Source organism: Lonchura striata, chromosome 1A (genome assembly GCF_050655825.1).
Source record: "Lonchura striata isolate lonStrDom1 chromosome 1A, ASM5065582v1, whole genome shotgun sequence".
NCBI lineage: Eukaryota > Metazoa > Chordata > Aves > Passeriformes > Estrildidae > Lonchura > Lonchura striata.
In genome coordinates, this window is record NC_140741.1 from 1,140,403 (window position 1) to 1,167,270 (window position 26,868).

Here is a 26,868-nt window from a genome sequence, read left to right on the forward strand (position 1 = left end):
AGAGCGGTACTGCAGCCCGCCGCCCGCGGCCGCCATCTTGGGAGTGGCGTGGCGCGGACTCGCTTGACCTTCTCGAGAGGGCGCGAAAACGAGGACGTTGAAATTCGAGGACCCGTGTCTGTTTTTTACACTGCGTGAATTGCGCGCACCGCCGGCGCCCCCCGACGAGATTTTCCGCGGAGGTTCGGGTGTCGTGCACACGGGCTGTGGGGTCAGCAGCACCGCGAGCGTGCGGGTTTTTGGCGGGAGCCGACAGGCATGGGCAAAAACGCCTCTCTCCGTCAAGGTCCCCACGGGCCGCCATCGTGTCGCGGACCCTCTGGACAAGTGCTGCCGCCTTGTGGGCACAGGGCGGTACTGCAGCCCCCCAGCCGGAGCCCGGCCGAAGCGGCGGGAGGGGCGAGGGGCGGGAGCGAGCGGCGAGCGGGGCGGTGTCTGTGAGTGAGGGGAGGGCTGGAGGCGGCTCCGCGGGCCGAGGGCGGCCGGGGCCGGTGCCGGCCGGTGCCGCCGCTCCGTCCGCTCCGGGCGCGGGGCTCGGGCGCCGCCGGGGCCCCCCGGGCCCGGTGCCGGCCCCGCCGGGCCGGGGGCAGCGGGCGGGGGTCTGCCGGCGCGGCGCCGCCTCTGCCTGCCGGAGGAGCCGCTTTCCTGCCGGAGCCGCGCTGCGCCCGGGGCCGGGAGCGCGGCTCCGCATCTTCCAGCCTCCCTCGCTGCGCTGGTTTTTAGGGTCTTATCGATGTGTTTTAAGGATTATGGAGCTGTTCTAAGAGCTCTTAGGAATATGTAGGGATTTTTTTTTTTTAAAAGGTTCTTTCGGGGCTTTTAGGGGTGTTTTAAAGTAGGGTATTTTTATTTTGTTTTTATTTTATTTTAAGGGCGTTCAGAGGCTATTGTTATGTTGTTGTGAAAGTTTTAAGGCGTTTTGAAGATGAGGGATTTTTTAGGGCATTTTTATGGGTTTTTAGGGTCTTTTCATGGCATCGCGGCTGAGGGGCAGCTTGAGGGGCACTGTGGGGCCTTGAGGGTGACAGAGGCTGTGCCTCAGGGGGGAACGGGGGGGGGACAGTGGGTGACACAGAGAGATGCTGAGGGGGGCAGGGGCAGCTGGAGGGTGACACAGAGAAGCTGGGGGCTGAGGGGCAGAGGAGAGGGATTAAGGGTGGCACACAGGAGCTGAGGGGCAGCTGAGAGGGGGCTTGAGGGGCAGGGGGGGGCTCGAGGGTGACAGCCAGAGCCTGAGGGCTGGGGGGCAGAGGGAGGGGTCAGGGGTAAAGGGTGAGGCCTTGAGGGCTGGACAGTCCAGTGGAGATCAGGGCTACAGGGTACATCTTAGGAGGCAAGTTAGGGTACAGGTGCGGCACCCCTCACGCCACCCGTACCTCACCCTAAGCAGCCTTTTCCCTTTTCAGCCCCAACAACAGCAGCACAGCACAGCAAGCCTGACAGCGAGACCACACCGGAAGCCTCCCAGTGGGACAGGGCAGCGACCCTCGCACCAGGACAACGCCGGAACCCTCAGAGGACAACAGGACCCGCTGCTAAAAGGTAGGGATGACATCTGTGGGCTAGAGAGCAACAGGAAGGGGTTTGGAGGCTGAGCAGGCTTCCTTGAGTGTTTTTTTTTTTTTTTTTTTGCAGGGCTATTAGGAATATTTAGGGGAATTTTGAAGGCTTTCTCTGGTGACTTTTAGAGAATTGTTATACCTTCCTAATGGCTATTTTAGGATTCCTTGGTGCGTTTTTAGGGTAAGGATGAGGGTCTGACAGGATGCCCACTGAAAATGCAGAGTACTTCTGGAATGTACTGGAGTGCTTGGGGAAGGTGCCAGTGGAGGGCCAGTGGGTAAGGTGCCATGATGCTGGTCTGAAGGTTGTGATTTCTGAGCAAAGCAAGGTGGTTGTGGTTAGGGTTTTATGGTGGCAGATTTCTGGAGGTGAAATACTGCACAGGAAATATCAAGCCCGAAGCTTTGTACTGTCAGTTTGCAACGGGTATTCGGTAAAGAAATAAAAAACCCTGAGTACTTGGGGATGGGAGACTTCGACTGGGAGAAATCCTGTGCTGTTTTGATATTGAGGAGGCAAAAGGAAACTTGGGACCTGACAACCCAGCGGCATCGCAGGGCCCTGTGAAAATATGAGGGATATCTACTTGGTGAAAGCAAATTCACCAGCCCAGGTCCCTGGCGTCAGTTTGTAGGGCTCCCTTGGCACTGTCAGAAAAGCACAAGTTTGGGGGGGGGGGGGCGGGCAGCTGGGGTCCGAATATATCCTTTAATATTCGGATTATTTCTAGTCAGCCTCACCCTAAGACCCAGGGAGCTCTGCGCACAATCACAGGCCATTTTCCCGTGGAAAGAAAACTCACCAGTCCAGGTTCCTGATGTCAGTTTGTAGGGCTCCCTTGGGTCTATCAGGTCAGCACAAGTTTGAGGTGGGGACAACTTTGGTCTGCGATCCATCCTTTGATATAGGGATTTTTTGCATTAAGGTCCCAGCCCAGGGCCAGGGGCCCCTGGGCACATCCTTTGGCCATTTTCCCTGGAAAAGAAAACTCACCAGTCCAGGTTCCTGATGTCAGTTTGTAGGGCTCCCTTGGGTCTATCAGGGCAGCAGAGGTTTGTGGACGGGACTACTTCAGTTTGGGGACCATCCTTTGATATAAGGATTTTTTGCAGTCAGGCCCCATCCCAGGACCAGGGGCCCCTGGGCACATCCTTTGGCCATTTTCCCTGGAAAAGAAAATTGACCAGTCCAAGTTGCTGATGTCAGTTTGTAGGGCTCCCTTGGGTCTATCAAAGCAGCACAACTTTGAGGTTGGGGACAACTTTGGTCTGGGATCCATCCTTCGATAGAGGGATTCTTTACAGTCAGGTCCCAGCCCAAGGCCTGGGGCCCCTGGGCACATCCTTTGGCCATTTTCCCTGGAAAAGAAAACTCACCAGTCCAGGTTGCTGATGTCAGTTTGTAGGGCTCCCTTGGGTCTCTCAGGGCACCACAAGTTTGAGGAGGGGACAACTTCGGTCTGGAGTCCAGCCTTCGATATAAGGATTTTGTGCTGTCAGGTCCCAGCCCAGTGCCAGGGGCCCCTGGGCACATCCTTTGGCCATTTTTCCTGGGAAAGAAAACTCATCCAGTCCAGGTTGCTGATGTCAGTTTGTAGGGCTCCCTTGGGTCTATCAGGGCAGCAGAGTTTTGAGGAGGGGACTACTTCAGTTTGTGGACCATCCTTTGATATAAGGATTTTTTGCATTCAGGTCCCATCCCAGGACCAGGGGCCCCTGGGCACATCCTTTGGCCATTTTCCCTGGGAAAGAAAACTCACCAGTCCAGGTTGCTGATGTCAGTTTGTAGGGCTCCCTTGGGTCTATCAGGGCAGCAGAGGTTTGTGGAGGGGACTACTTCAGTTTGGGGACCATCCTTTGATATAAGGATTTTTTGCATTCAGGTCCCATCCCAGGACCAGGGGCCCCTGGGCACATACTTTGGCCATTTTCCCTGGGAAAGAAATCTCACCAGTCCAGGTTGCTGATGTCAGTTTGTAGGGCTCCCTTGGGTCTATCAGGGCAGCACAACTTCAGGTGGGGACAACTTTGGTCTGCGATCCAGTCTTCGATATAAGGATTCTTTGCATTCAGGTCCCAGTGCTGTGCTTGGGGCCCCTGGGTACAACCTTTGGCAATTTTCCCTGGGAAAGAAAACTCAGCAGTCCAGGTTCCTGATGTCAGTTTGTAGGGCTCCCTTGGGTCTATCAGGGCAGCACAAGTTTGAGGTGGGGACAACTTTGGTCTGCGATCCGTCCTTCGATATAGGGATTCTTTACAGTCAGGTCCCAGCCCAGTTCCAGGGGCCCCTGGGCACATCCTTTGGCCATTTTTCCTGGAAAAGAAAACTCACCAGTCCAGGTTCCTGCTGTCAGTTTGTAGGGCTCCCTTGGGTCTATCAGGGCAGCAGAGTTTTGAGGTGGGGACAACTTTGGTCTGCGATCCATCCTTCAATATAAGGATTTTTTGCATTCAGGCCCCAGCCCAGGGCCAGGGGCCCCTGGGCACATCCTTTTGCCATTTTCCCTGGGAAAGAAAACTCAGCAGTCCAGGTTCCTGCTGTCAGTTTGTAGGGCTCCCTTGGGTCTATCAGGGCGGCACAACTTTGGGGAGTGGACAACTTCAGCCTGGGGTCCATCCTTCAATATAAGGATTTTTTGCTTTGAGGTCCTAGCCCAGTGCTAGGGGCCCCTGGGCACATCCTTTGGCCATTTTCCATGGAAAAGAAAATTCACCAGTCCAGGTTCCTGATGTCAGTTTGTAGGGCTCCCTTGGGTCTATCAGGGCAGCTCAAGTTTGAGGTGGGGACAACTTCTGTCTGGAGTCCAGCCTTCGATATAAGGATTTTGTGCAGTCAGGCCCCAGCCCAGTGCCAGGGGCCCCTGGGCACATCCTTTGACCATTTTCTTTGGGAAAGAAAACTCACCACTCCAGGTTCCTCATGTCAGTTTGTACGGCTCCCTTGGGTCTATCAGGGCAGCACAAGTTTGAGGTGGGGACAACTTCGGTCTGCGATCCATCCTTCGATATAATGATTCTTTGAAGTCAGGCCCCAGTCCAGGGCCAGGGGCCCCTGGGCACATCCTTTGACCATTTTCCCTGGGAAAGAAAACTCACCAGTCCAGGTTCCTGATGTCAGTTTGTAGGGCTCCCTTGTGTCTATCAGGGCAGCACAAGTTGGAGGTGGGGACAACTTTGGTCTGCGATCCATCCTTCGATGTAAGGATTTTTTGCATTCAGGTCCCAGCCCAGGGCCAGGGGCCTCTGGGCACATCCTTTGGCCATGTTCCCTGGAAAAGAAAACACACCAGTCCAGGTACCTGATGTCAGTTTGTAGGGCTCCCTTGGGTCTATCAGGGCAGCAGAGTTTTGAGGAGGGGACAACTTTGGTCTGCGATCCATCCTTCGATAGAGGGATTCTTTGTAGTCAGGCCCCAGCCCAGTGCCAGGGGCCCCTGGGCACATCCTTTGGCCATTTTCCCTGGGAAAGAAAACTCACCAGTCCAGGTTGCTGATGTCAGTTTGTAGGTCTCCCTTGGGTCTATCAGGTCAGCACAAGTTGGAGGTGGGGACAAGTTTGGTCTGCGATCCATCCTTCGATATAGGGATTCTTTACAGTCAGGTCCCAGCCCAGGGCCAGGGGCCCCTGGGCACATCCTTTGGCCATTTTCCCTGGGAAAGAAAACTCACCAGTCCAGGTTGCTGATGTCAGTTTGTAGGGCTCCCTTGGGTCTATCAGGGCAGCACAACTTGAGGTGGGGACAACTTTGGTCTGCGATCCATCCTTCGATATAATGATTCTTTGCAGTCAGGCCCCAGCCCAGGGCCAGGGGCCTCTGGGCACATCCTTGGGCCATTTTCCCTGGAAAAGAAAACTCACCAGTCCAGGTTCCTGATGTCAGTTTGTAGGGCTCCCTTGGGTCTATCAGGGCAGCACAAGTTTGAGGTGGGGACAACTTCGGTCTGCGATCCATCGTTCGATATAAGGATTCTTTGCAGTCAGGTCCCAGCCCAGGGCCAGGGGCCCCTAGGCACATCCTTTGGCCATTTTCCCTGGGAAAGAGAACTCACCAGTCCAGGTTGCTGATGTCAGTTTGTAGGGCTCCCTTGGGTCTATCAGGGCAGCACAAGTTTGAGGTGGGGAGAACTTCGGTCTGGAGTCCAGCCTTCGATATAAGGATTTTGTGCAGTCAGGTCCCAGCCCAGTGCCAGGGGCCCCTGGGCACATCCTTTGGCCATTTTCCCTGGAAAAGAAAATTCACCAGTCCAGGTACCTGATGTCAGTTTGTAGGGCTCCCTTGGGTCTATCAGGGCAGCAGAGTTTTGAGGAGGGGACAATTTCGGTCGGGGGTCCATCCTTCGATATAAGGAATTTTTGCATTCAGGTCCCAGCCCAGGGCCAGGGGCCCCTGGGCACATCCTTTGGCCATTTTCCCTGGGAAAGAAAACTCACCACTCCAGGTTCCTCATGTCAGTTTGTAGGGCTCCCTTGGGTCTATCAGGGCAGCGCAGGTTTGAGGTGGGGACAACTTTGGTCTGCGATCCATCCTTCGATATAAGGATTCATTACAGTCAGGTCCCAGCCCAGTGCCAGGGGCCCCTGGGCACATCCTTTGGCCATTTTCCCTGGAAAAGAAAACTCACCAGTCCAAGTTCCTGATGTCAGTTTGTAGGGCTCCCTTGTGTCTATCAGGGCAGCACAAGTTTGTGGAGGGGACAACTTTGGTCTGCGATCCATCCTTCGATAGAGGGATTCTTTGCTGTCAGGCCCCAGCCCAGTGCCAGGGGCGCCTGGGCACATCCTTTTGCCATTTTCCCTGGGAAAGAAAACTCACCAGTCCAGGTTCCTGATGTCAGTTTGTAGGGCTCACTTGGGTCTATCAGGGCAGCACAAGTTTGAGGTGGGGACAACTTTGGTCTGCGATCCATCCTTCGATAGAGGGATTCTTTACAGTCCGGTCCCAGCCCAGTGCCAGGAGCCCCTGGGCACATCCTTTGGCCATTTTCCCTGTAAAAGAAAACTCACCAGTCCAGGTTGCTGATGTCAGTTTGTAGGGCTCCCTTGGCTTTATCAGGGCAGCAGAGGTTTGTGGAGGGGACAACTTCAGTTTGGGGACCATCCTTTGATGTAAGGATTCTTTGCAGTCAGGTCCCAGCCCAGGACCACGGGCCCCTGGGCACATCCTTTGGCCATTTCTCCTGGGGAAGAAAATTCACCAGTCCAGGTTGCTGATGTCAGTTTGTAGGGCTCCCTTGGGTCAATCAGGGCAGCAGAAGTTTGAGGAGGGGACAACTTCGGTCTGCGATCCATCCTTCGATAAAATGATTTTTTGAAGTCAGGCCCCTGCCCAGTGCCAGGGGCCCCTGGGCACATCCTTTGACCATTTTCTTTGGGAAAGAAAACTCACCAGTCCAGGTTGCTGATGTCAGTTTGTAGGGCTCCCTTGGGTCTATCAGGGCAGTACAAATTTGAGGAGGGGACAACTTCGGTCTGGAGCCCAGCCTTCGATATAAGGATTTTGTGCAGTCAGGTCCCAGCCCAAGGCCTGGGGCCCCTGGGCACATCCTTTGGCCATTTTCCCTGGGAAAGAAAACTCACCACTCCAGGTTGCTGATGTCAGTTTGTAGGGCTCCCTTGGGTCTATCAGGTCAGCACAAGTTGGAGGTGGGGACAAGTTTGGTCTGCGATCCATCCTTCGATATAGGGATTCTTTACAGTCAGGTCCCAGCCCAGTGCCAGGGGCCCCTGGGCACATCCTTTGGCCATTTTCCCTGGGAAAGAAAACTCACCAGTCCAGGTTGCTGATGTCAGTTTGTAGGGCTCCCTTGGGTCTATCAGGGCAGCACAACTTGAGGTGGGGACAACTTTGGTCTGCGATCCATCCTTCGATATAATGATTCTTTGCAGTCAGGCCCCAGCCCAGGGCCAGGGGCCTCTGGGCACATCCTTGGGCCATTTTCCCTGGAAAAGAAAACTCACCAGTCCAGGTTCCTGATGTCAGTTTGTAGGGCTCCCTTGGGTCTATCAGGGCAGCACAAGTTTGAGGGGGGGACAACTTCGGTCTGCGATCCATCCTTCGATATAAGGATTCTTTGCAGTCAGGTCCCAGCCCAGGGCCAGGGGCCCCTGGGCACATCCTTTGGCCATTTTCCCTGGGAAAGAAAATTCACCAGTCCAAGTTGCTGATGTCAGTTTGTAGGGCTCCCTTGGGTCTATCAAAGCAGCACAACTTTGAGGTTGGGGACAACTTTGGTCTGGGATCCATCCTTCGATAGAGGGATTCTTTGCTGTCAGGCCCCAGCCCAGTGCCAGGGGCGCCTGGGCACATCCTTTTGCCATTTTCCCTGGGAAAGAAAACTCACCAGTCCAGGTTCCTGATGTCAGTTTGTAGGGCTCACTTGGGTCTATCAGGGCAGCACAAGTTTGAGGTGTGGACAACTTTGGTCTGCGATCCATCCTTCGATAGAGGGATTCTTTACAGTCCGGTCCCAGCCCAGTGCCAGGAGCCCCTGGGCACATCCTTTGGCCATTTTCCCTGTAAAAGAAAACTCACCAGTCCAGGTTGCTGATGTCAGTTTGTAGGGCTCCCTTGGGTCTATCAGGGCAGCAGAGGTTTGTGGAGGGGACAACTTTGGTCTGCGATCCATCCTTTGATATAAGGATTCTTTGCAGTCAGGTCCCAGCCCAGGGCCAGGGGCCCCTGGGCACATCCTTTGGCCATTTTCCCTGGGATAGAAAACTCACCAGTCCAGGTACCTGATGTCAGTTTGTAGGGCTCCCTTGGGTCTATCAGGTCAGCACATGTTTGATGAGGGGACAACTTTGGTCTGCGATCCATCCTTCGATATAAGGATTCTTTGCAGTCAGGTCCCAGCCCAGGGCCAGGGGCCCCATGGCACATCCTTTGGCCATTTTCCATGGAAAAGAAAATTCACCAGTCCAGCTTGCTGATGTCAGTTTGTAGGGCTCCCTTGGGTCTATCAGGGCAGCACAAGTTTGAGGGGGGGACAACTTCGGTCTGCAATCCATCCTTCGATATAAGGATTCTTTGCAGTCAGGCCCTAGCCCAGGGCCAGGGGCACCTGGGCACGTCCTTTGGCCATTTTCCCTGGGAAAGAAAACTCACCAGTCCAGGTTGCTGATGTCAGTTTGTAGGGCTCCCTTGGGTCTATCAGGGCGGCACAACTTTGGGGAGGGGACAACTTCGGTCTGGGGTCCATCCTTCCATATAAGGATTTTTTGCTTTGAGGTCATAGCCCAGTGCTAGGGGCCCCTGGGCACATCCTTTTGCCATTTTCCATGGAAAAGAAAATTCACCAGTCCAGGTTCCTGATGTCAGTTTGTAGGGCTCCCTGGGGACTGTCAGGGCAGCACCTGCTGGAGATGGTGACAACTATGGTCTGGGATATATCCTTCGTTGTATGAATTTTTTGCTGTCAGGTCCCTGCTCAGGAGCAGGGTCCCCTGGGCATGTGCCTCAATTTTGAGGAAGTTTCTGTTTAGAATGTATGATTTTTTTTTGGCTTAAAGTAAAAAATTTATTTTTCATTTTTAGTGAGGTTTATTTTTTTTTATTGCTTATTGCTATATTTTTTTTATATTTGTGGTAGGTTAGTAGTAGGGATAGCTTTACTTTTATACGTTGAAACGAGGGTCGTGCGTACTGGTGTTCATAAAGGTTTAATATTTTTATGGTTCTGATGTGTTAGGTTAATGATTTTATAACGTTTACAAGAATTTTTTTTGTTTTTATTTCAATACAGGCAGGGTTTTCTTAGTTTTAAGGATTTGTTTGGCATAGATTTTAGAGGCGTTATTGAGGGGATAGGACAGGGTGTCTCTGTTAATCTATTTGGCAATTTGGATACTGGGTAAATAAAATTAATATTTTGGTAGAATTTTGGGGTTTTGTTAGTTTAATTATTTATGAATTTGTGTGCCTGCAGCTGTAGTGTCTCTGCTGCAAGTCTCAGTATCCATTCATGTTTGTGTGCGTTAGGCAAGTCCACTCGTGTACCAGCGAGTCCCCCCTGCAAGCGGCCGCAGAGCCGCTCCTTCGCTCTCCTGGGAATTCGGGGAGCGGCACACGGCTCTGCGACGAAGCCTTGATCTTTGTCACTTGGAGGTGGCACCAGGGAGCCTCAGGAGCGGCCGAGGAGTTGCTGTAAGTGGGGGAACTACTAGTGAGGGGGACCAGGGTCCACTCGAGTTTTGGGAACGCCGCCTCACCTCGCCTGCTCTTCAGCCAGGCAGACCCTGCCAGGAGGGCGTGGGCGAAGCGTGCGGCCCGAGGAGCCCGGCGTTCTCAAGAGAATAATGGTGAGCAGCAGAATTGCTGAGTTGTGGCTGCTGTGCGGCTGAGATCGTGCAGTGATGTTTGGTGTTCTCGATTTTAGCTGAGCACAGGACCACAGCCCAGTGACCATAGGACATTCCCCGCAGGCGAGGCAGCCTCCATTGCCACGCGACGTGGATTCTCATCCCCAGATGCCAGAGAGATAAGTGGAGGGCTAAGGCCCGCAGAGGGGGTGAAAGCGGGGTGCTGGGAGGGCATTTTCAATGAGCTTTGGGGATGGGGATGTGCAAGAAGTGTCCCCTTAGATCAGCTAAAGGGAAAGTGTCTGTTTTGATCACAGTGCTGAGGTGCTCAGGGCAGAGCAGTTCTGGTGTGTGTCCTGTCACTTGTCTCTGGTGCACTCTGTGTTCTTTGGGTCTCTCGGCTCTTTCTTCTCCTCAAAAGCTCTCTCTCCCTGTCCTGTGTCACGGGTGTCTGCACGTATTTGTCCCACAACTGCTCTGCCCTGCTGCATAGCCTGTAATAGCACAAGTCCTGGGGACTTGAAATTTGTCATTTGCAGGGTGTAGTTGGGCTCTAGATTGTATGGGGAGATTGACATAACATGTTTGGTGATGCTAAGTTGTCCTGCAGCCATTTGACACTAGTCCTAACTTCCTTTCAGGTGCTGACAATTCAAATATGTGGCAGAGAGCCCCAGTCCTGGGTGAGGGTGTTGCCATGATCAGGTCAGTCATGGTTTGCATTTGCAGGGGCTGCCTAAATGGTGACCGTGTTACAGCAGTGTTCTTTGCCTTTATTTTTAGGAGGTCCAGGCAGATAGCAGCAGTCAAGGCCGAGTGTGCCAGGTGAGCAGTGGACAGAAGCAGCTGTTGTTGCTCAGGTTTCAAGATTTGGTGCAATTGTAAGCATCCATTGTTGTTTGTGTGCTTTAGGGAATCCACTCAGTGTACTCATACCTCTGTCTCCAACTGGCTGATGGACCAGTTTTCATGCAGATGTGATCTTGTGGGAAGCAATACAGGACCCTGTGACAGATCCTTCCAATTTTCCATTTCAAGGTCCCCTCCTGGTAACCCACAGGAATGGGCAAGGAGTTGTGGTGAGGCAGGGAAGAGGAGCGAGGGTACCCTCAAGTTGCAGCAATGCCATGTCACCTTGTCTGCCCTTAACCTAGGTGTGCCTTGAGATGACGGTGTCAGAATCCAAGCGCGCCTGAGGTGTGTGGCCCAAGACTTCTTGGGAGACGGTGAGTAGCAGAATTGTCAGGTTCTGGCCCATGTGCTGTTAAGGTAGTGCACTGACGTTTGGTTTTCTTTCTCTTGGCAGAGCAAGAGATAACAGCCTGGTGACAACTGGAACTTCCCAGACAGGCACGAGGCCTCGATCTGCACCTGATGGGGATTTGCATCCCCAGATATGTGCAAGATAAGTGCAGGGCTACAATGCACAGAGGGGATGGAAGAGAGGTGCTGGGTTGGGACTCCCCTGGAGGGGTTTTTGAGTCAGTTTTGGAGATGGGGATGTGCAAGAAGTGTCCCCTTAGGCCAGCTAAAGGGAAAGTGTCTGTTTTGATCACAGTGCTGAGGTGCTCAGGGCAGAGCAGTTCTGGTGTGTGTCCTGTCACTTGTCTCTGGTGCACTCTGTGTTCTTTGGGTCTCTCGGCTCTTTCTTCTCCTCAAAAGCTCTCTCTCCCTGTCCTGTGTCACGGGTGTCTGCACGTATTTTTCCCACCGCTGCTCTGCCCTGCTGCATAGCCTGTAATAGCACAAGTCCTGGGGACTTGAAATTTGTCATTTGCAGGGTGTAGTTGGGCTCTAGATTGTATGGGGAGATTGACATAACATGTTTGGTGCTGTTAAATTGTCCTGCAGCTGTTTGACACTAGTCCTAACTTCCTTTCAGATGCAGACAGTTCCGGTCAGTGGCAGAGAGCCCCAGTCCTGGGGTGAGGGTGTTGCCATGATCAGGTCAGTCATTGTTTGCATTTGCAGGGGAAGCCTAAAGGGTGACTGTGTTACAGCAGTGTTCTTTGCCTTTATTTTTAGGAGGTCCAGGCAGATAGCAGCAGTCAAGGCCGAGTGTGCCAGGTGAGCAGTGGACAGAAGCAGCTGTTGTTGCTCAGGTTTCAAGATTTGGTGCAATTGTAAGCATCCATTGTTGTTTGTGTGCTTTAGGGAATCCACTCAGAGTATGCCAAGCCCCTGTCACCAACAGCTGATGGCCTGGATTTCCGTGCTTGTGAGCCCTCTGGAAGGTGTTGCAGGACTCTGTGATGAAGCCTTGAAATTTTGTATTTCAAGATTGCATCAGAGTTGCCTTTGGCAATGGCTGAGGAGTTGCGGTGAGTCGCCGAGGTAGGGAGGGGGAGCCAAGGTCCACTCGTGTTTCAGCAATGCCGAGTCTCTTTGTCTCTTCTTAACCCAGGCAGACCCTGCGATGACGGTGGCAGCCTCTGAGCCTGGCCAAAGTGTGCGGCCCGAGCGTTCTCAGGAGAACGGTGAGTAGCAGGATTGCTGGGTTTTGTCCATTGTGCAGCTAAGATCATGCAGTGATGTTTGGTGTTCTCGATTGTAGCTGAGCACGGGACCACAGCCCGGTGACCATTGGACATTCCCCGCAGGCGAGGCAGCCTCCATTGCCACGCGACGTGGATTCTCATCCCCAGATGCCAGAGAGATAAGTGGAGGGCTAAGGCCCGCAGAGGGGGTGAAAGCGGGGTGCTGGGAGGGCCTTTAGGATCAGGTTTGGGGGCAGGGATGTGCAAGAAGTGTCCCCTTAGGCCAGCTAAAGGGAAAGTGTCTGTTTTGATCACAGTGCTGAGGTGCACAGGGCAGAGCAGTTCTGGTGTGTGTCCTGTCACTTGTCTCTGGTGCACTCTGTGTTCTTTGGGTCTCTCGGTCCTTTCTTCTCCTCAAAAGCTCTCTCTGCCTGTCCTGTGTCACGGGTGTCTGCACGTATTTGTCCCACAGCTGCTCTGCCCTGCTGCATAGCCTGTAATAGCACAAGTCCTGGGGACTTGAAATTTGTCATTTGCAGGGTGTAGTTGGGCTCTAGATTGTATGGGGAGATTGACATAACATGTTTGGTGATGCTAAGTTGTCCTGCAGCCATTTGACACTAGTCCTAACTTCCTTTCAGATGCAGACAGTTCAGGTCAGTGGCAGAGGGCCCCATTCTTGCGTGAGGATTTTCCCATGATCAGGTCAGTCATTGTTTGCATTTGCAGCGGCAGCCTGAATGGTGACCATGTTACAGCAGTGTTCTTTGCCTTTAATTTTAGGAGGTCCCGGCAGTTTGCAGCAGTCAAGGCCCTGTGTGCCAGGTGAGCAGTGGACAGAAGGAGTTGTTCTGGCTCAGGTCTCCATTTCTGGTGCAATTCTAAGCATCCACTCTTAGTTACTTTGTTTTATTTTAGGCAGTCGTCTTGCAAGATATCTCTGGTCCGGATGTCCAAGGCCAGGTGGGTGCAAGCGTAAGGTCTGGGTGGGTGTGCTTTTCAGGGCAGGGGGATGTTGTTTTCACAGAATCTCGGTGTGGGTTTTTTTGCTTTGTTTTTTTGCAGGTGCTGTCGCTGCCCTAGCTGTGTGAAGGAACAGAGGCGAGCGGGTGAGTTGGCATTTTGGCACGGTGACTCACAGGTGACTCTTATGCAGCAGCATGCTAAGTGTGTACCTTTTTGTTTTTCAGGTATCCTCCAGGCAGCCTGTGGAGTCAAATTGAGACTTCAGGTGAGCTGGGGCAGCGGTGTGTCGGAGTTTCAGGGATTCCTCTTTTTGTGGGCACTAGTTGCATTTTCTGTTTTGTCTTAGGTACCCTGAGGAGGAGCGTAGCTGAAGTTTGGAAACGGCAGCACCGAAGCGGATGTACAGAACATCTCGCCGTTCACATCCAACTGACATGGGATTCCATCCGGTTGTCTTGCAAAAGCTAAGTGCTGGGGCCAGTAGGTGGGAGATGGGGGAAAAACCTTCACTATCACAGGAGGCTATTTGATGTTAGCTTGGAGAAGAGGCCCATAGTGGGATGGGCTCCTCGGGAGCAAAGGGAGAGGGTTTCTCCTCAGCCCCCCCAGAGTCTTCGCTGGGCAGGGCAGTTCCGATCCCTCTCCGCGTTCTCGTGACGTTCGCATTGGCGGCCTTCTTTGACTCTTGACGTTGTCGTGGATCTTTTCACCATAGGAGCCCGCCTTCATGTCTGGAGCTATAGCTACAGTCACCCTGTAGTCATTTCTTCCTTCTCTAGGCCTACTGAGCTTCTTAGGCTTTCTCTTAAGTGCTTTGGCACTAACATCTTGAAAGGCGTTGCATGTCATCATCAAGTGCTACTGCCCTAGGGCTTTCTTTTCTTTGGCATCATCAGCCCATGGCTCATCTTGGGCCAGGAATCTTGGGTCCATAAGGTGAAATTGCCAGGCAGTTTCCATGTGTGTCTGTGTCACGTTGTCTGTGTCACGTTGTCTGTGTCCGTGTCACGTTGTCTGTGTCTTAGGCCTTTGTTACATCTCCATGCTTTAGCAACATCATTTTGTGCCGTATCGGCCATATTTTGCTCACGTACCTTCCTGGATATCAGTTATTCTGGCATCTTTACATATTTACTTTTTGGGACCGGACGATGTACATGAGATGTTCTCATCCATCTTCATTCTCAGTTTTGGTAGCCCTTCTCTTGGACTTCCGTACGGATCTTATTAGCCCTTCATCACCTGACCACAGTAGTTCCGTAGCATCTGCCTTCTCAAAGGATATAGGGCTCAAAAATTAGTCTTCTGGAGAATTATATCAAGTCCTCACTTATCTTGTATCTCTGTCGGCTTACATTGTATGCACTTATGTTGCACCTACCTGTGTCGGCTTCTATTGTATGTGCGTATGTTGCGCCTACCTATGTTGGCTTATGTTGTTTGTGCTTATACTGTATGTACCTATGTTGTCTTATATTGTTTGTGCTTATACTGTATGTACCTACGTTGGCTTATGTTGTTTGTGCTTATACTGTATGTACCTATGTTGTCTTATATTGTTTGTGCTTATACTGTATGCACCTACGTTGCCTTATGTTGTTTGTGCTTATACTGTATGTACCTACGATGGCTTATGTTGTTTGTGCTTATACTGTATGCACCTACGTTGCCTTATGTTGTTTGTGCTTATACTGTATGTACCTACGATGGCTTATGTTGTTTGTGCTTATACTGTATGCACCTACGTTGCCTTATGTTGTTTGTGCTTATACTGTATGTACCTACGATGGCTTATGTTGTTTGTGCTTATACTGTATGTACCTACGATGGCTTATGTTGTTTGTGCTTATACTGTATGTACCTACGATGGCTTATGTTGTATGCACCTCTGTTGTGGCAATTGTGATCGGAGCTGCCTTGCCCGGGCACGTAGTCACGCTCAGGTAGAGCAGTTATAAAGCTTTGCCGTTCATCTGTTCTCTAAGGGGTTTGGGGTACAACACTGATGGGCCCAGAGTTGGTATAGCTCCTAGCTCTCAGATAGTCAGTCACTGACCGCCTCCCCTTGTCTCGTAGGTCCCCGGGTCCCTACAGAATTTCCTGGAATCTACCATTTGACATGGAGGTCCTGCGGTCAGAAGAAGCGTTTAAGCATATTCTTCAGTGCAGCGTTTCACGTAAGGGTGGCAGCCAGCGTGTCAGCAGAAGAATGTGTGAGAGTGTGACTGTCTGTGTCTGTCTGTGAGAGTTTGTGTGTGCTTGTGTCTGCAGCTGTGTGTGTGTGTGTGTGTGTGGAGCAGTTCCAACCTTGTGTGTATGGCCTTTGCCTTTCAGGGGGGGTTTTCATCAGGCAGGAGGATTTTTTGGGAGTCTCCGGAGCGAGTTGCCGTGAATGTGAGTTTGTGCGTAACGCGAAGGGGGCGTGCACGTCGGCGGAGCGTTTTGCGCCGTTTTTGTTCCGGGTGCGTCATAACAATAAAAGCGTTGTGGACTTTTCTGAAATGGAGACACGGTTATATTGTGTCAATATGTATTTTCCTTGTAATACATTATATTGTTCTGTCTTTGCAGGTGTTCCTGTCTTTTGATGTATTTTGCTGTATGTAAATTGGACTTGTACTTGTGTGCCTAGGTATGATGTATTCTTTGTTGTATTTGTCTCTGTACTTGCATTTGTATACATTGTTTCCCTGTGTATTGCTGAAGTTTAAATTAAAGGAATAAAGATTAATCAGCCCTAATAATGATACCTCTTACCCTCTGCCCCGCCCACCATCCATCTCCTGTCTTTCTTTGGTGTGGTTGAGTCGTATCATTTTCACCCTTTTTCTCCCTTTGCCTCTTACTTTCCTCTTTAGTCTATTCCTCACTTTATCCTTCCGTGTGTAACTCTTTGTCTCTGGCTGTGTTTTCCTTTGTTTCCATTTCTAACACATCTCTATGTTTCTCTAACCCTATTTCCTTCTCACCCTGTCTATTTTCTTCCCTTCCTCTACATGTATTTCCCCATGTCTCTTTGTCTCTTTCAATCTAGGTTTCACTATGTTTTCTTCTTTTTTTTCTCTTTGTCAGCCTTTGTCTTTCTAACACTTGCTATCATTTTCTTTGTCTCTAACCCTTTTTACTTTTCTGTCCAACTTTAATTTTTTGTGTTTCTAACTCTCTATTTCTTTCTCTCTTGAACCCTACCTTGTGTTCAGTCTCTCCATTTGTTTTCCTGTAGGTTTTCAGCTCTATTTCTTCTTTTTCTTGTCTCTCTATTTGCTTTTCTCTTTCATTTCAAGTGCTTCCTTTTCTCTTTGTCTTTCACTCTTTTTCTCTTTACCCCTCCTTTCTTTTGCCTTTCTCTTTCTAATCTGAATTTTTTGGTTTCTCTTTTTATCTCTTTTATTTTTCTTGCTCTGTTTTCTTCATACTCTTTTCTCTTCCTTTTCTTTTTCTCACTCTTTCTTCTCGCTCTCTTCTTCTCACTCTCTCCTCTTCTTCTTCTTCTCACTCTCTCTCCTCTTCTTCTCACACTCTCCTCTTCTTCTCCTCGCTCTCTCCTCTTCTTCTCACTCCTCTTCCTCCTCTCTCCTCTTCCTCTCATCTCTCCTCTTCCTCCTCTCTCCTTCTTCTCGCTCTCTCCTCTTCTTCTCACACTGTCTTCATCTCTCTCTCTCCTTCTCACTTTCTCCTCTTCCTCCTCTTTCTTCTTCCTCTGACTCTCTCCTCTTCTTCTTACTCTCTCCTCTCACTCTCCTCTTCTTCATCTCACTCTCTCCTCTTCTTCTCACACTCTCCTTTTCTTCATCTCACTCTCTCCTTCTCACTCGCTCCTCTTCCTCCTCTCTCCTCTTCTTCCTCCTCTCTCCTCTTCTTCTTCCTCTCTCCTCTTCTTCTTCTCACTCTCTCCTCTTCTTCTCACTCTCTCCTCTTCTTCTTCTTCCTCTCTCCTCTTCTTCTTCTTCCTCTCTCCTCTTCTTCTTCTCACTCCTCTTCTTCACACTCTCTCCTCTCCTCACACTCTCTCCTCACACTCTCTTCTTCATCTCTCTCTCTCCTTTTCTCCTCACTCTCTCCTCTTCCTCCTCTCTCCTCTTATTCCTCTCACTCTCTCCTCTTATTCTTCTCACCTTCTCCTCTTCTTCATCTCACTCTCTCCTTTTCTTCTCACTCTGTCCTCTTCCTCCTTTCTCCTCTTCTTCTCACTTTCTCCTCTTCTTCCTCTCTTCTTCTTCCTCTCTTCTTCTTCCTCTCTTCTTCTTCCTCTCTTCTTCCTCACTCTCTCCACTTCTCACACTCTCTTTCTTCTCACTCTCTCCTTTTCGTCTCACTCTCTCCTCTTCCTCCTCTCTCCTCTTCTTCTCACTTTCTCCTCTTCCTCCTCTTTCTTCTTCCTCTGACTCTCTCCTCTTCTTCTCACACTCTCATCTCACTCTCCTCTTCTTCATCTCTCTCTTCTTCTCACACTCTCCTTTTCATCTCATTCTCTCTGTTTCTTCTCACTCGCTCCTCTTCCTCCTCTCTCCTTTTCTCACTTTCTCCTCTTCCTCCTCTCTTCTTCTTCCTCCTCTCTCCTCTTCTTGTTCTCATTCTCACCTCTTCTTCTCCCACTCTCTTCTTCATCTTTCTCCTTTTCTTCTCACTCTCTTCCTCCTCTCCTCACTTTCTCCTCTTCCTCCTCTCACTTCTTCTTCCTCTCTCCTCGTCTTCTCACTCTCCTGTCTTCTCACTCTCTCCTCTTCTCACACTCTCGTCTTCATCTCTCTCCTTTTCTCCTCACTCTCTCCTCTTCCTCCTCTCTCCTTCTCACTCTCCTCTTCTTCTCTCTCTCATCTTCCTCCTCTCTCTCTCCTTTTCTTCCTCTCACTTACTCCTCTTCCTCCTCTCTTCCTCTTGTCACTCTCTCCTCTCTTCTTCTCACACTCGCTTCATCTCTCTCTCCTTTTCTTTTCACTCTCTCCTCTTTCTCCTCTCTCCTCTTTCTCCTCTCTCCTTCTCACTCTCACCTCTTCTTCTCACTGTTCTCTTCTTCTCACACTCTTCTTCATCTCACTCTCTCCTTTCCTTCTCGCTCTTTTCCTCTTCTCTCCTCTTCTTCACACTCGCTGCTCTTCCTCCTCTCTCCTATTCTTCTCACTCGCTGCTCTTCCTCCTCTCTCCTCTTCCTCCTCTCTCTCCTCTTCCTCCTCTCTCTCCTCTTCTTCCTCTCTCTTCTTCCTCTCACTCTCTTCTCTTCCTCTCACTCTCTCCTCTTCATCTCACTCTTTCCTTTTCTTCTCACTCTCTCCTTTTCCTCCTCTCTCCTCTTCTTCTCACTCTCTCCTCTCTCTCATCTTCCTCCTCTCTCTCTCCTCTTCTTCCTCTCACTTACTCCTCTTCCTCCTCTCTCTTCCTCTTGTCACTCTCTCCTTTCCTTCTCACACTCTCTTCTTCCTCTCACGCTTTCCTCTTCTTCTTGCTCTCTTCTCTCCTTCTCACACTCTTCTTCATCTCTCTCCCTTTCTTCTCACTCCTCTTCCTCCTCTCTCCTCTTTTTCTTCTCACTCTCTCATCTTCCTCCTCTCTCTTTTTCCTTTTCTCGCTCTCTCGTCTTCCTCCTCTCTCCTTTTCTTCTTGTCTCTCCTCTTCTTCTCACTCTCTCCTCTTCTTCTTCTTCTCACTCTCTCCTCCTCTTTCTCTCTTTTTTCCCCTTTCTGTACTTAGAATAAAAAAGCAGGAGTAGAAAATACCGTGCTCCGAGGAAGTAAAAAAAAAGAAAAACAACTTTAAAAATAAAAATTTCTACTCCCTGGGAGCATCAAAGTAAAAATAAAAATTTTTACTCCTTGGTAGCATCAAATTTTCCACTGCTGCGCCTGACAATATTTTTATATTTATATATATATGTATAGGGGGGGTAGGGGAGGGGTCTGTCTGGTAGCCACACCCCCACCCTGAATCCTCCCTCTACCCTAACCCCTTCCCTGACCCACCCTCCACCCCCTCCCCCACACCCTGACCCCACCCCTAACCACGCCCCCAATGCTGACCCCCCTCCCCCAATGCTGACCCCACCCTCTAACCCCCACCCCTGTCCTTACCCCCTCCCCTGGCCCCGCCCCCAGCCACACACCCTCCCCTGACCTCTATTAAGATATCCATTAGGATACGTATAAAAATCTGAAATAAAATATAATAGGAATAAATGTAAGAAATTATGAAAATATAATTTTCCATCAATATCCATTACAAATCCGAATGTGAATATAAATATGAAAAACATAAAAATAAAGCGTGTTGAACTGCAGCTTAAGAGTAAAGCTTTTTTCTTTCAGTTCCTATCGGGTCTCAGGCAGGCTTTTTGTTCCGTTCTTTCCCGCGCGGACGCTTTGGGGCGTTCGCTGCCGAGGCCGTGCCGGCGGGGACGGCGCGGTACTGCCGCCTTGTGGGCAGAGAGCGGTACTGCAACCCGGCCGCCCTCTTGGGAGTGCCTTGGCGCGGACTCGCTTGAAAAGTGCTGCCGCCTTGTGGACACAGGGCGGTACTGCAACCCCACCGCCCTCTTGGGAGTGCCTTGGCGCAGACTCGCTTGAAAAGTGCTGCCGCCTTGTGGAAAAAGGGCGGTACTGCGGCCCCGCCTCTCGCAGCCGCCCTCTTGGGAGTGCCTTGGCGTGGACTCGCTTGAAAAGTGCTGCCGCCTTGTGGACAAAGGCCGGTACTGCAGCCCGACCGCCCTCTTGGGAGTGCCTTGGCGCGGACTCGCTTGAAAAGTGCTGCCGACTTGTGGACACAAGGCAGTAGTGCAGCCGCTCTGCCCGCAGCCGCACTCTTGGGAGTGCCTTGGCGTGGACTTGCTTGAAAAGTGCTGCCGCCTTGTGGACACAGGGCGGTACTGCGGCCCCGCCGCCCGCAGCTTCCCTCTTAGGAGTGGCTTGGCGCGGACTCGCTTGAAAAGTGCTGCCGCCTTGTGGACACAACGCAGTAGTGCAGCCGCTCTGCCCGTGGCCGCACTCTTGGAAGTGGCTTGGCGCGGACTCGCTTGAAAAGTGCTGCCGCCTTGTGGAAAAAGGGCAGTACTGCAACCCCGCCGCCCTCTTGGGAGTGGCTTGGCGCGGACTCGCTTGAAAAGTGCTGCCGACTTGTGGGCACAGGGCGGTACTTCAGCCCGGCTGCCCTCTTGGAAGTGGCTTGGCGCGGACTCCCTTGAAAAGTGCTGCCGCCTTGTGGACAAAGGGCGGTACTGCGGCCCCGCCTCTCGCAGCCGCCCTCTTGGGAGTGGCTTTGCGTGGACTCGCTTGAAAAGTGCTGCCGCCTTGTGGACAAAGGCCGGTACTGCAGCCCGACCGCCCTCTTGGGAGTGCCTTGGCGCGGACTCGCTTGAAAAGTGCTGCCGCCTTGTGGACACAAGGCAGTAGTGCAGCCGCTCTACCCGCAGCCGCACTCTTGGAAGTGGCTTGGCGCGGACTCCCTTGAAAAGTGCTGCCGCCTTGTGGGCACAGGGCGGTACTGCAACCCCGCCGCCCACGGCCGCCCTCTTGGGAGTGGCTTGGTGCAGACTCGCTTGGAAAGTGCTGCCGCCCTGTGGACAAAGGGCGGTACTGCAACCCGGCCGCCCTCTTGGGAGTGGCTTGGCGCGGACTCGCTTGAAAAGTGCTGCCGCCTTGTGGACACAAGGCAGTAGTGCAGCCGCTCTGCCCGCAGCCGCACTCTTGGGAGTGCCTTGGCGCGGACTCGCTTGAAAAGTGCTGCCGCCTTGTGGACACAGGGCGGTACTGCGGCCCGACCGCCCTCTTGGGAGTGGCTTGGCGCGGACTCGCTTGAAAAGTGCTGCCGCCTTGTGGACACAGGGCGGTACTTCAGCCCGGCCGCCCTCTTGGAAGTGGCTTGGCGCGGACTCCCTTGAAAAGTGCTGCCGCCTTGTGGACAAAGGGCAGTAGTGCAGCCGCTCTGCCCGCAGCCGCACTCTTGGGAGTGCCTTGGCGCGGACTCCCTTGAAAAGTGCTGCCGCCTTGTGGACAAAGGCCGGTACTGCAGCCCGACCGCCCTCTTGGGAGTGGCTTGGCGCGGACTCGCTTGAAAAGTGCTGCCGCCTTGTGGACACAAGGCAGTAGTGCAGCCGCTCTACCCGCAGCCGCACTCTTGGAAGTGGCTTGGCGCGGACTCCCTTGAAAAGTGCTGCCGCCTTGTGGGCACAGGGCGGTACTGCAACCCCGCCGCCCACGGCCGCCCTCTTGGGAGTGGCTTGGTGCAGACTCGCTTGGAAAGTGCTGCCGCCCTGTGGACAAAGGGCGGTACTGCAACCCGGCCGCCCTCTTGGGAGTGGCTTGGCGCGGACTCGCTTGAAAAGTGCTGCCGCCTTGTGGGCACAGGGCGGTACTGCAGCCCCCCAGCCAGCGCCCGGCAAAATCACCGAGACGGGGCGAGGGGCGGCAGCGAGCGGCGAGCGGGGCGATGTCTGTGAGTGAGGGGAGGGCTGGAGGCGGCTCCGCGGCGGCGCCGGATTAGGATGGCAGCGGCGAGGGAGGCTTTCTGTCCCGTTCCGGCCGCCGTCCGTACCGGAACGCTTTGTGCCTTTCTGTCCCTCGCCGGCCGCCGTCCCCCACGTGTCGGGAGCCCGGCGCCGCCGTGATGGCGGCGGGCGGTGGGACCGGGCTCGGGCGGCTCTGGAGGCGCTGCTGGAGGTGGGATTCGGGGCCCGGCGCGCTGAGGGCGGCGGCACCGGGGGGACAGCGGGGGAGGGCGGGCGGGAGCAGCCGGAGGGGACCCGGCACCGGGAATGGGATTGGGGGGGGGCGGGACACACGGACAGGCCCCGGAGCCCCCGGGACCCCCAAAACGCCACCGAGACCCCCAAAAAACCCCCCGGGACCCCTCAGAACCCTCTGGGACCCCCCAAAAATAACCGGGAGCCCCCCGGTCCCGCAGGGCGAAGGCGCTGGCGCTGACCGGGAACCGGGGAGTGGAGCCGGCCGTGGACTGGTGAGGGGGGACCCCAAGAACACTCCCGGCACCCCCAAAAATACCCGGCGGGATCCCCCAAAAACAGCCCCGGGACCGCCATAAACAGCCTCGGGAACCCAAAAATTCCCTTCAGGACCCCAACCCCCCCCCAGGACCCCCAAAATTCCTCCCAAAAACCCCTTGAAACCTCCAAACTTCTCCCCAGGACTCCAAAGCCCTCCCTGGGACGCCCAAAATTCTCTTTGGGACCCCAAAACTCCCCCTGGGACCTCCAAATTTCCCTTTAGGACCCCTGAAATTCCTCCTGGGACCCCCAAAACCCCCTGAGACCCCAAAAGTCCTCCTGGGATGCCCCAAAGACCTTCCAGAACCCCCCAGAACCCCCTCCAATTTTGGGTCCCCCCCCCCGATTCGGGGTTCCCCCCGGTTTTTGGGTCCCCAGGCTGGTGGCTCATGAGGACGACCCCGACTCGGACCCCGAACTCCCCCCGGGTTTGGGGGCGCCGCCCGCGGGCCTGGGGGGGCCCCGGCAGCCGCCGGCCCCCGAGGACGAGACCCAGAAGTGAATTTTGGGGGTCGGGGGGGAATTTGGGGGTTGGGGAGGAAAATTTGGGGTATGAGGAGCTCAGGGATATTTTGGGGTTCAGAGTGGTTAATTTGGGGTTTCAGGGTGTTTATGGGCAGGGTTTTCGGGTATTCTCGGGAGGGCTTTGGGGTATTCTTTGGTGGGTTTTAGGATATTTTTGGGTGGATTTTTTGGGGTATTTTTGGGAGGGTTTTGGGCTGGTTTTGGGGCATTTTATGGTGAGTTTTTTGGATATTTTTAGGAGGGTTTGGGTAGTTTTGGGTGGGTTTTTGGGGGGCATTTAGGACGATTTTGGGGTATTTTTGGGTGGGTTTTGGGCTGAAGGCGGCTCAGCGGCGGCGCTGGAGAAGGATGGCAGCGGCGAGGGGGGCCCGGCGGGGCCCTGCCTTTGCCAGCCCCTCCTGCCGCCCTCCTTGGAATGGTTTGGGGCAGTATGGGGTTATTGAGGTAGGAGTAATTATTTTGTTGTTGTTGATTTAATGTGGGGGTTTTTTGTTTGTTTGTTTGTTGTTGTCGTTTGATGTATTTGGTTTGTAGAGCAGGAACTGTAGACAGAATCCTGCAGAAGTAATATGGAATTTGTCCTCCCAAAACCCGCCCGGCTTCCAACCACTTTCAGCACGTGGTCTTCCTTAGCAGCACATGGTTCCCCCACACTTGGGAGCCGGTGCACTCTACTTTTCTCTCCTCCTTTGCTGACAGATCCTGCTGAGGCTGAGGACAAAGCCCTACCCCTACACGGACAAGGCAGCAGACCTGGTTCGGGAAGCCAGCGTGCTCCAGGCTGCTCCAGGACTCTGATCAAACATCAGCATCCCCGTCTCTCACGTTGATGGTACGTGGTAACCCCTTAAGAACAGAATTCCACCTTTTCTAACCCTAAGCAGCAAACTGGGGACGGATAACTCTAGAAATCCTGTCATGTAAGGACCTCCAGGATTCAGCCCTCCATGTGTCCTTGGTATCAGAGGTTGGAATTGCAGAGTTGCCACTTTACCCCCAGACGTAATTTTTGATGTGGTTGTGCCACTTTAACAGTATTTGAAATCTCTCTTCGTGTTCTTGCAGCAGCATTTTCGAAGCACAATGGAAATCTAGCCCTTCTGCCGGGAGCGGTTCACAGATTCGTGGAATCCCAGAAGGGTTTGGATGGGAAGGCACCTTTTTTTAAAGCTCGTCCCGTTCCAGCCCCTGCCATGGGCAGGGACACCTTCCACCATGCCAGGGTGCTCTAAGCCCTGTCCAGCCTGGCCTTGGACACTTCCAGGGATCCGGGGGCAGCCACAGCTTCTGTGTGCAACCTGTGCTGAGGTGCCCTGAGGAAATGTGTGAGCCGGAGGGAGCCGGGGCCGGGCGGAGGGAGCCGAGCTGTGGGAGTGGGCGAATGGAGGCGGGAGCGGGCGGGACTAGGCGAGCGTGGGCGAAAGCGGCCGAAAGGGGCCGAGGAGGCGAGCGGAGCCGAGCTTTGCCGAGTTCAGCCGAGGCGAGCCGAGCTTTGCCGAAGAGGCGAATGGAGGCGAATGCGGCCGGAAATAGCCGAGCGTGGCCGAAAGTAGCCGAAGCTGGCCGAGGAGGCGAGTCCAGCCGAACGGAGCCGAGCTCTGCCGAGCGCAGCAGCCCGGGCGGGGCTGAGCCGGGGCGGAGCCGGGGCGCCGGGAGGATCCCCTCCTGTCCCTCTCTCTCCCGCTCCATGCTCCTGCCCGTGTTCAGTTACCTCTCTTTCCCCCGTTTCCGTGTCCCCCCCAAACCCGGCTCCTTCCTGTCCTGTCCTGTCCCTGCCCCGCTGCTCCGTTCCATTCCCCCTCTCGGTGGTGTGAGATGAGATTTGAGCCCTTTCTGACACCCACGCGTGCTCTTTGTGTTGTCAAATCCCGCGTGTGAGCCAGAAGCTCTCCCTGCCTATTTTGCAGGTGGATGTGCCATTCAAAGCCCTGGAGGCAGGGCTGAGCACCGGCGAGCCGCGCGTGGCTGCTCTGCACAGGGGGCGTGGCAGGAAACACTCGCTGAGTGCCGGAGGAGCGAACGGGAGCCTTGGCCCTGCCATCCTCTGGGATCTGCGGGGACACTGCAAGCACTGGCAAAGAGCCGAGAGCCATGGGAGCAGCGCTGAGCGAGGCTGTGTCCCAGCCAAGGAGTTCCTCCTGTGTCCCTTAAGAGGATACCCCAGGGCTGGTTTTCTGCATCAAGACTTCTGATCAGACCATCTGTAGACCTCTGGCTTAATGTAAATATTTATTTATATGTTTGTCTCTGACAGCAAAGCACGTATCTCCTGACTTCCCTGCTATTCAGTATCTGCTGAACTGGCTGTGCATTTTTCCTAAGCTAAGGAAAACCCTCCCTCTGATTCTGTAATTTCCAAAGGAGCAGCATTGAGTCACTTATGTTTTTCTTGTCTCCATAACTTTAGCTTGACTCGTGCTCAAGGACAGGAATGACTCAAGAACTGTATGTGGTGAATTGTTAGTTTGGCAGGGGTTTTTGCAAATTCAGGGCTAAAATGTGATGTAAGAAAAGGCTTTTATTGCAGCAGTTAGATTTTTGCAGCATGGCAGATTTTCAAGCCTCTAAGTAAATCACTTCATTCAGATTTAAACTCTCTTGAAATATGCTTGATATGTTTTGGGGTTTTTTTCATTGTTATGCTACTTTTCGTTTTGGTTTGATTTGGCTTTCTTTTTTGCCTGGCGTGGGAAAATTTTACAGCTCTCACTTTTTTCTTCTCCAGTTGAGTATAGTGTTACCTTCTTAATTCAAAAACCATTTGCTGTATGGAAAAAGCACCTTGCCTTTGTGAAGGGCCAGGTGGGAACTGTTTTAATGGCCAGTGGCACAGCCCTGTAGCACACAATTCCCAGGAAGTGGGGAGCCCTCTGCCAGGCAGAGCCACCTGGCCAGGTTCCTGCGGGTGCTGCTGCTGTACCCGGCTGATGAGGTGAGAAGCAGCTTGGCTTTATTGCCAAAATAAAACTCACCCGTTTTCCTATGAATCCCAGCAAAGTGGTCCCAAAGGCTCTGTCACTCAGTCTCTGCTTCCATTGGTGTGGAGAGGCTGGATCCCAGTTATCACCCCAGCAGTGCCCCTGCCTCCCTTTTCCCCACTTTTCTGTTCCAGTCGTGCGAAATATTCAGGCTTTGTTTTCTTCCCCCTGCGGTTCACTGCAGATCCCAGAAAACCCACAGGAGGGAAGATCATTCCTTGTGCTTCCGCCTCCAGGTGAGAGAGGAGATGGTCACATCCTAGGAGCCTGATTTTGGAATGTTTTCTGGAATTGGCCCAGTGGCTTTTACTTCTGGGGTTCCTGGAGTCTGTCCGTGGCAGGTCCAGCCCGTGCTTCAACTGAGAGCCCTCAGTCCGCAGGGAAATGAACCTTTGGGGAAGTTCTTACAGCTCTGCTTAGTGCTTTATGAATGGTGATGATTTTCTGGAAGTAGGCTGTCCATTCTGACCCTTTTTCTTCCCTCTCCCTGCAGACTGTACCTGCTGAGAGGCTGAGGTGAGACCAGGATCTGTAAAATCCCTGACTCTCCGTGTTTTCCCGAGGCTGAAGCCGTGTTTGCTGTCAGTGACGACAGGGTGGGAGATGCTAAACACTGAAAACTTTGGGGTTTTTCCCCTGAACTCCCCAAGACTCTCTGCAGCTGTGCCCTGTCTATCTCTTGAAAGAGTTTCTGGATTTACAAAGGTTTTTACATTCTGCAATATTTATCTATAACTCGATTAAAAAGAATCCTACTGTATCAATGTGGTGTTGATTACTTTGTTTGAGTCGGTTAATTAAAGCGAATTGTTGGTAAGGGGTTTGAGCATCCCTTAGTTGGAGCTGGCAGCTCTTATTTAATTTCTCTTCATTCCTTTAATTTCTTTCAATTATTTCTTAAGCCATTACTGCAATTAGGATGCACGGTAAGGACAAGAGCATTTCTGCCCTGCTGGATTGGGAAATCCGAGCCCAATTCCTTGGAGAGATTGAGGGGATGGGGATCTGTGCCTCAAGCTGGGTTTTGACAGTGGGAATTTGGTGAGGAAGGAAGAGGAGAGATCCCACGGAA

At 52.7% G+C, this 26,868-nt stretch overlaps 1 long non-coding RNA gene across 1 annotated transcript; it reads left to right on the plus strand.

Annotated features, from left to right (window-relative positions):
• The first annotated feature begins 24,413 nt into the window (after positions 1–24,413).
• LOC146763330 (uncharacterized) lies at positions 24,414–26,557 on the plus strand. Its single transcript, XR_014951964.1, has 2 exons — positions 24,414–25,039; positions 26,290–26,557. It is a non-coding gene; the product is annotated as an uncharacterized LOC146763330 (long non-coding RNA).
• The last annotated feature ends 311 nt before the right edge of the window (positions 26,558–26,868 follow it).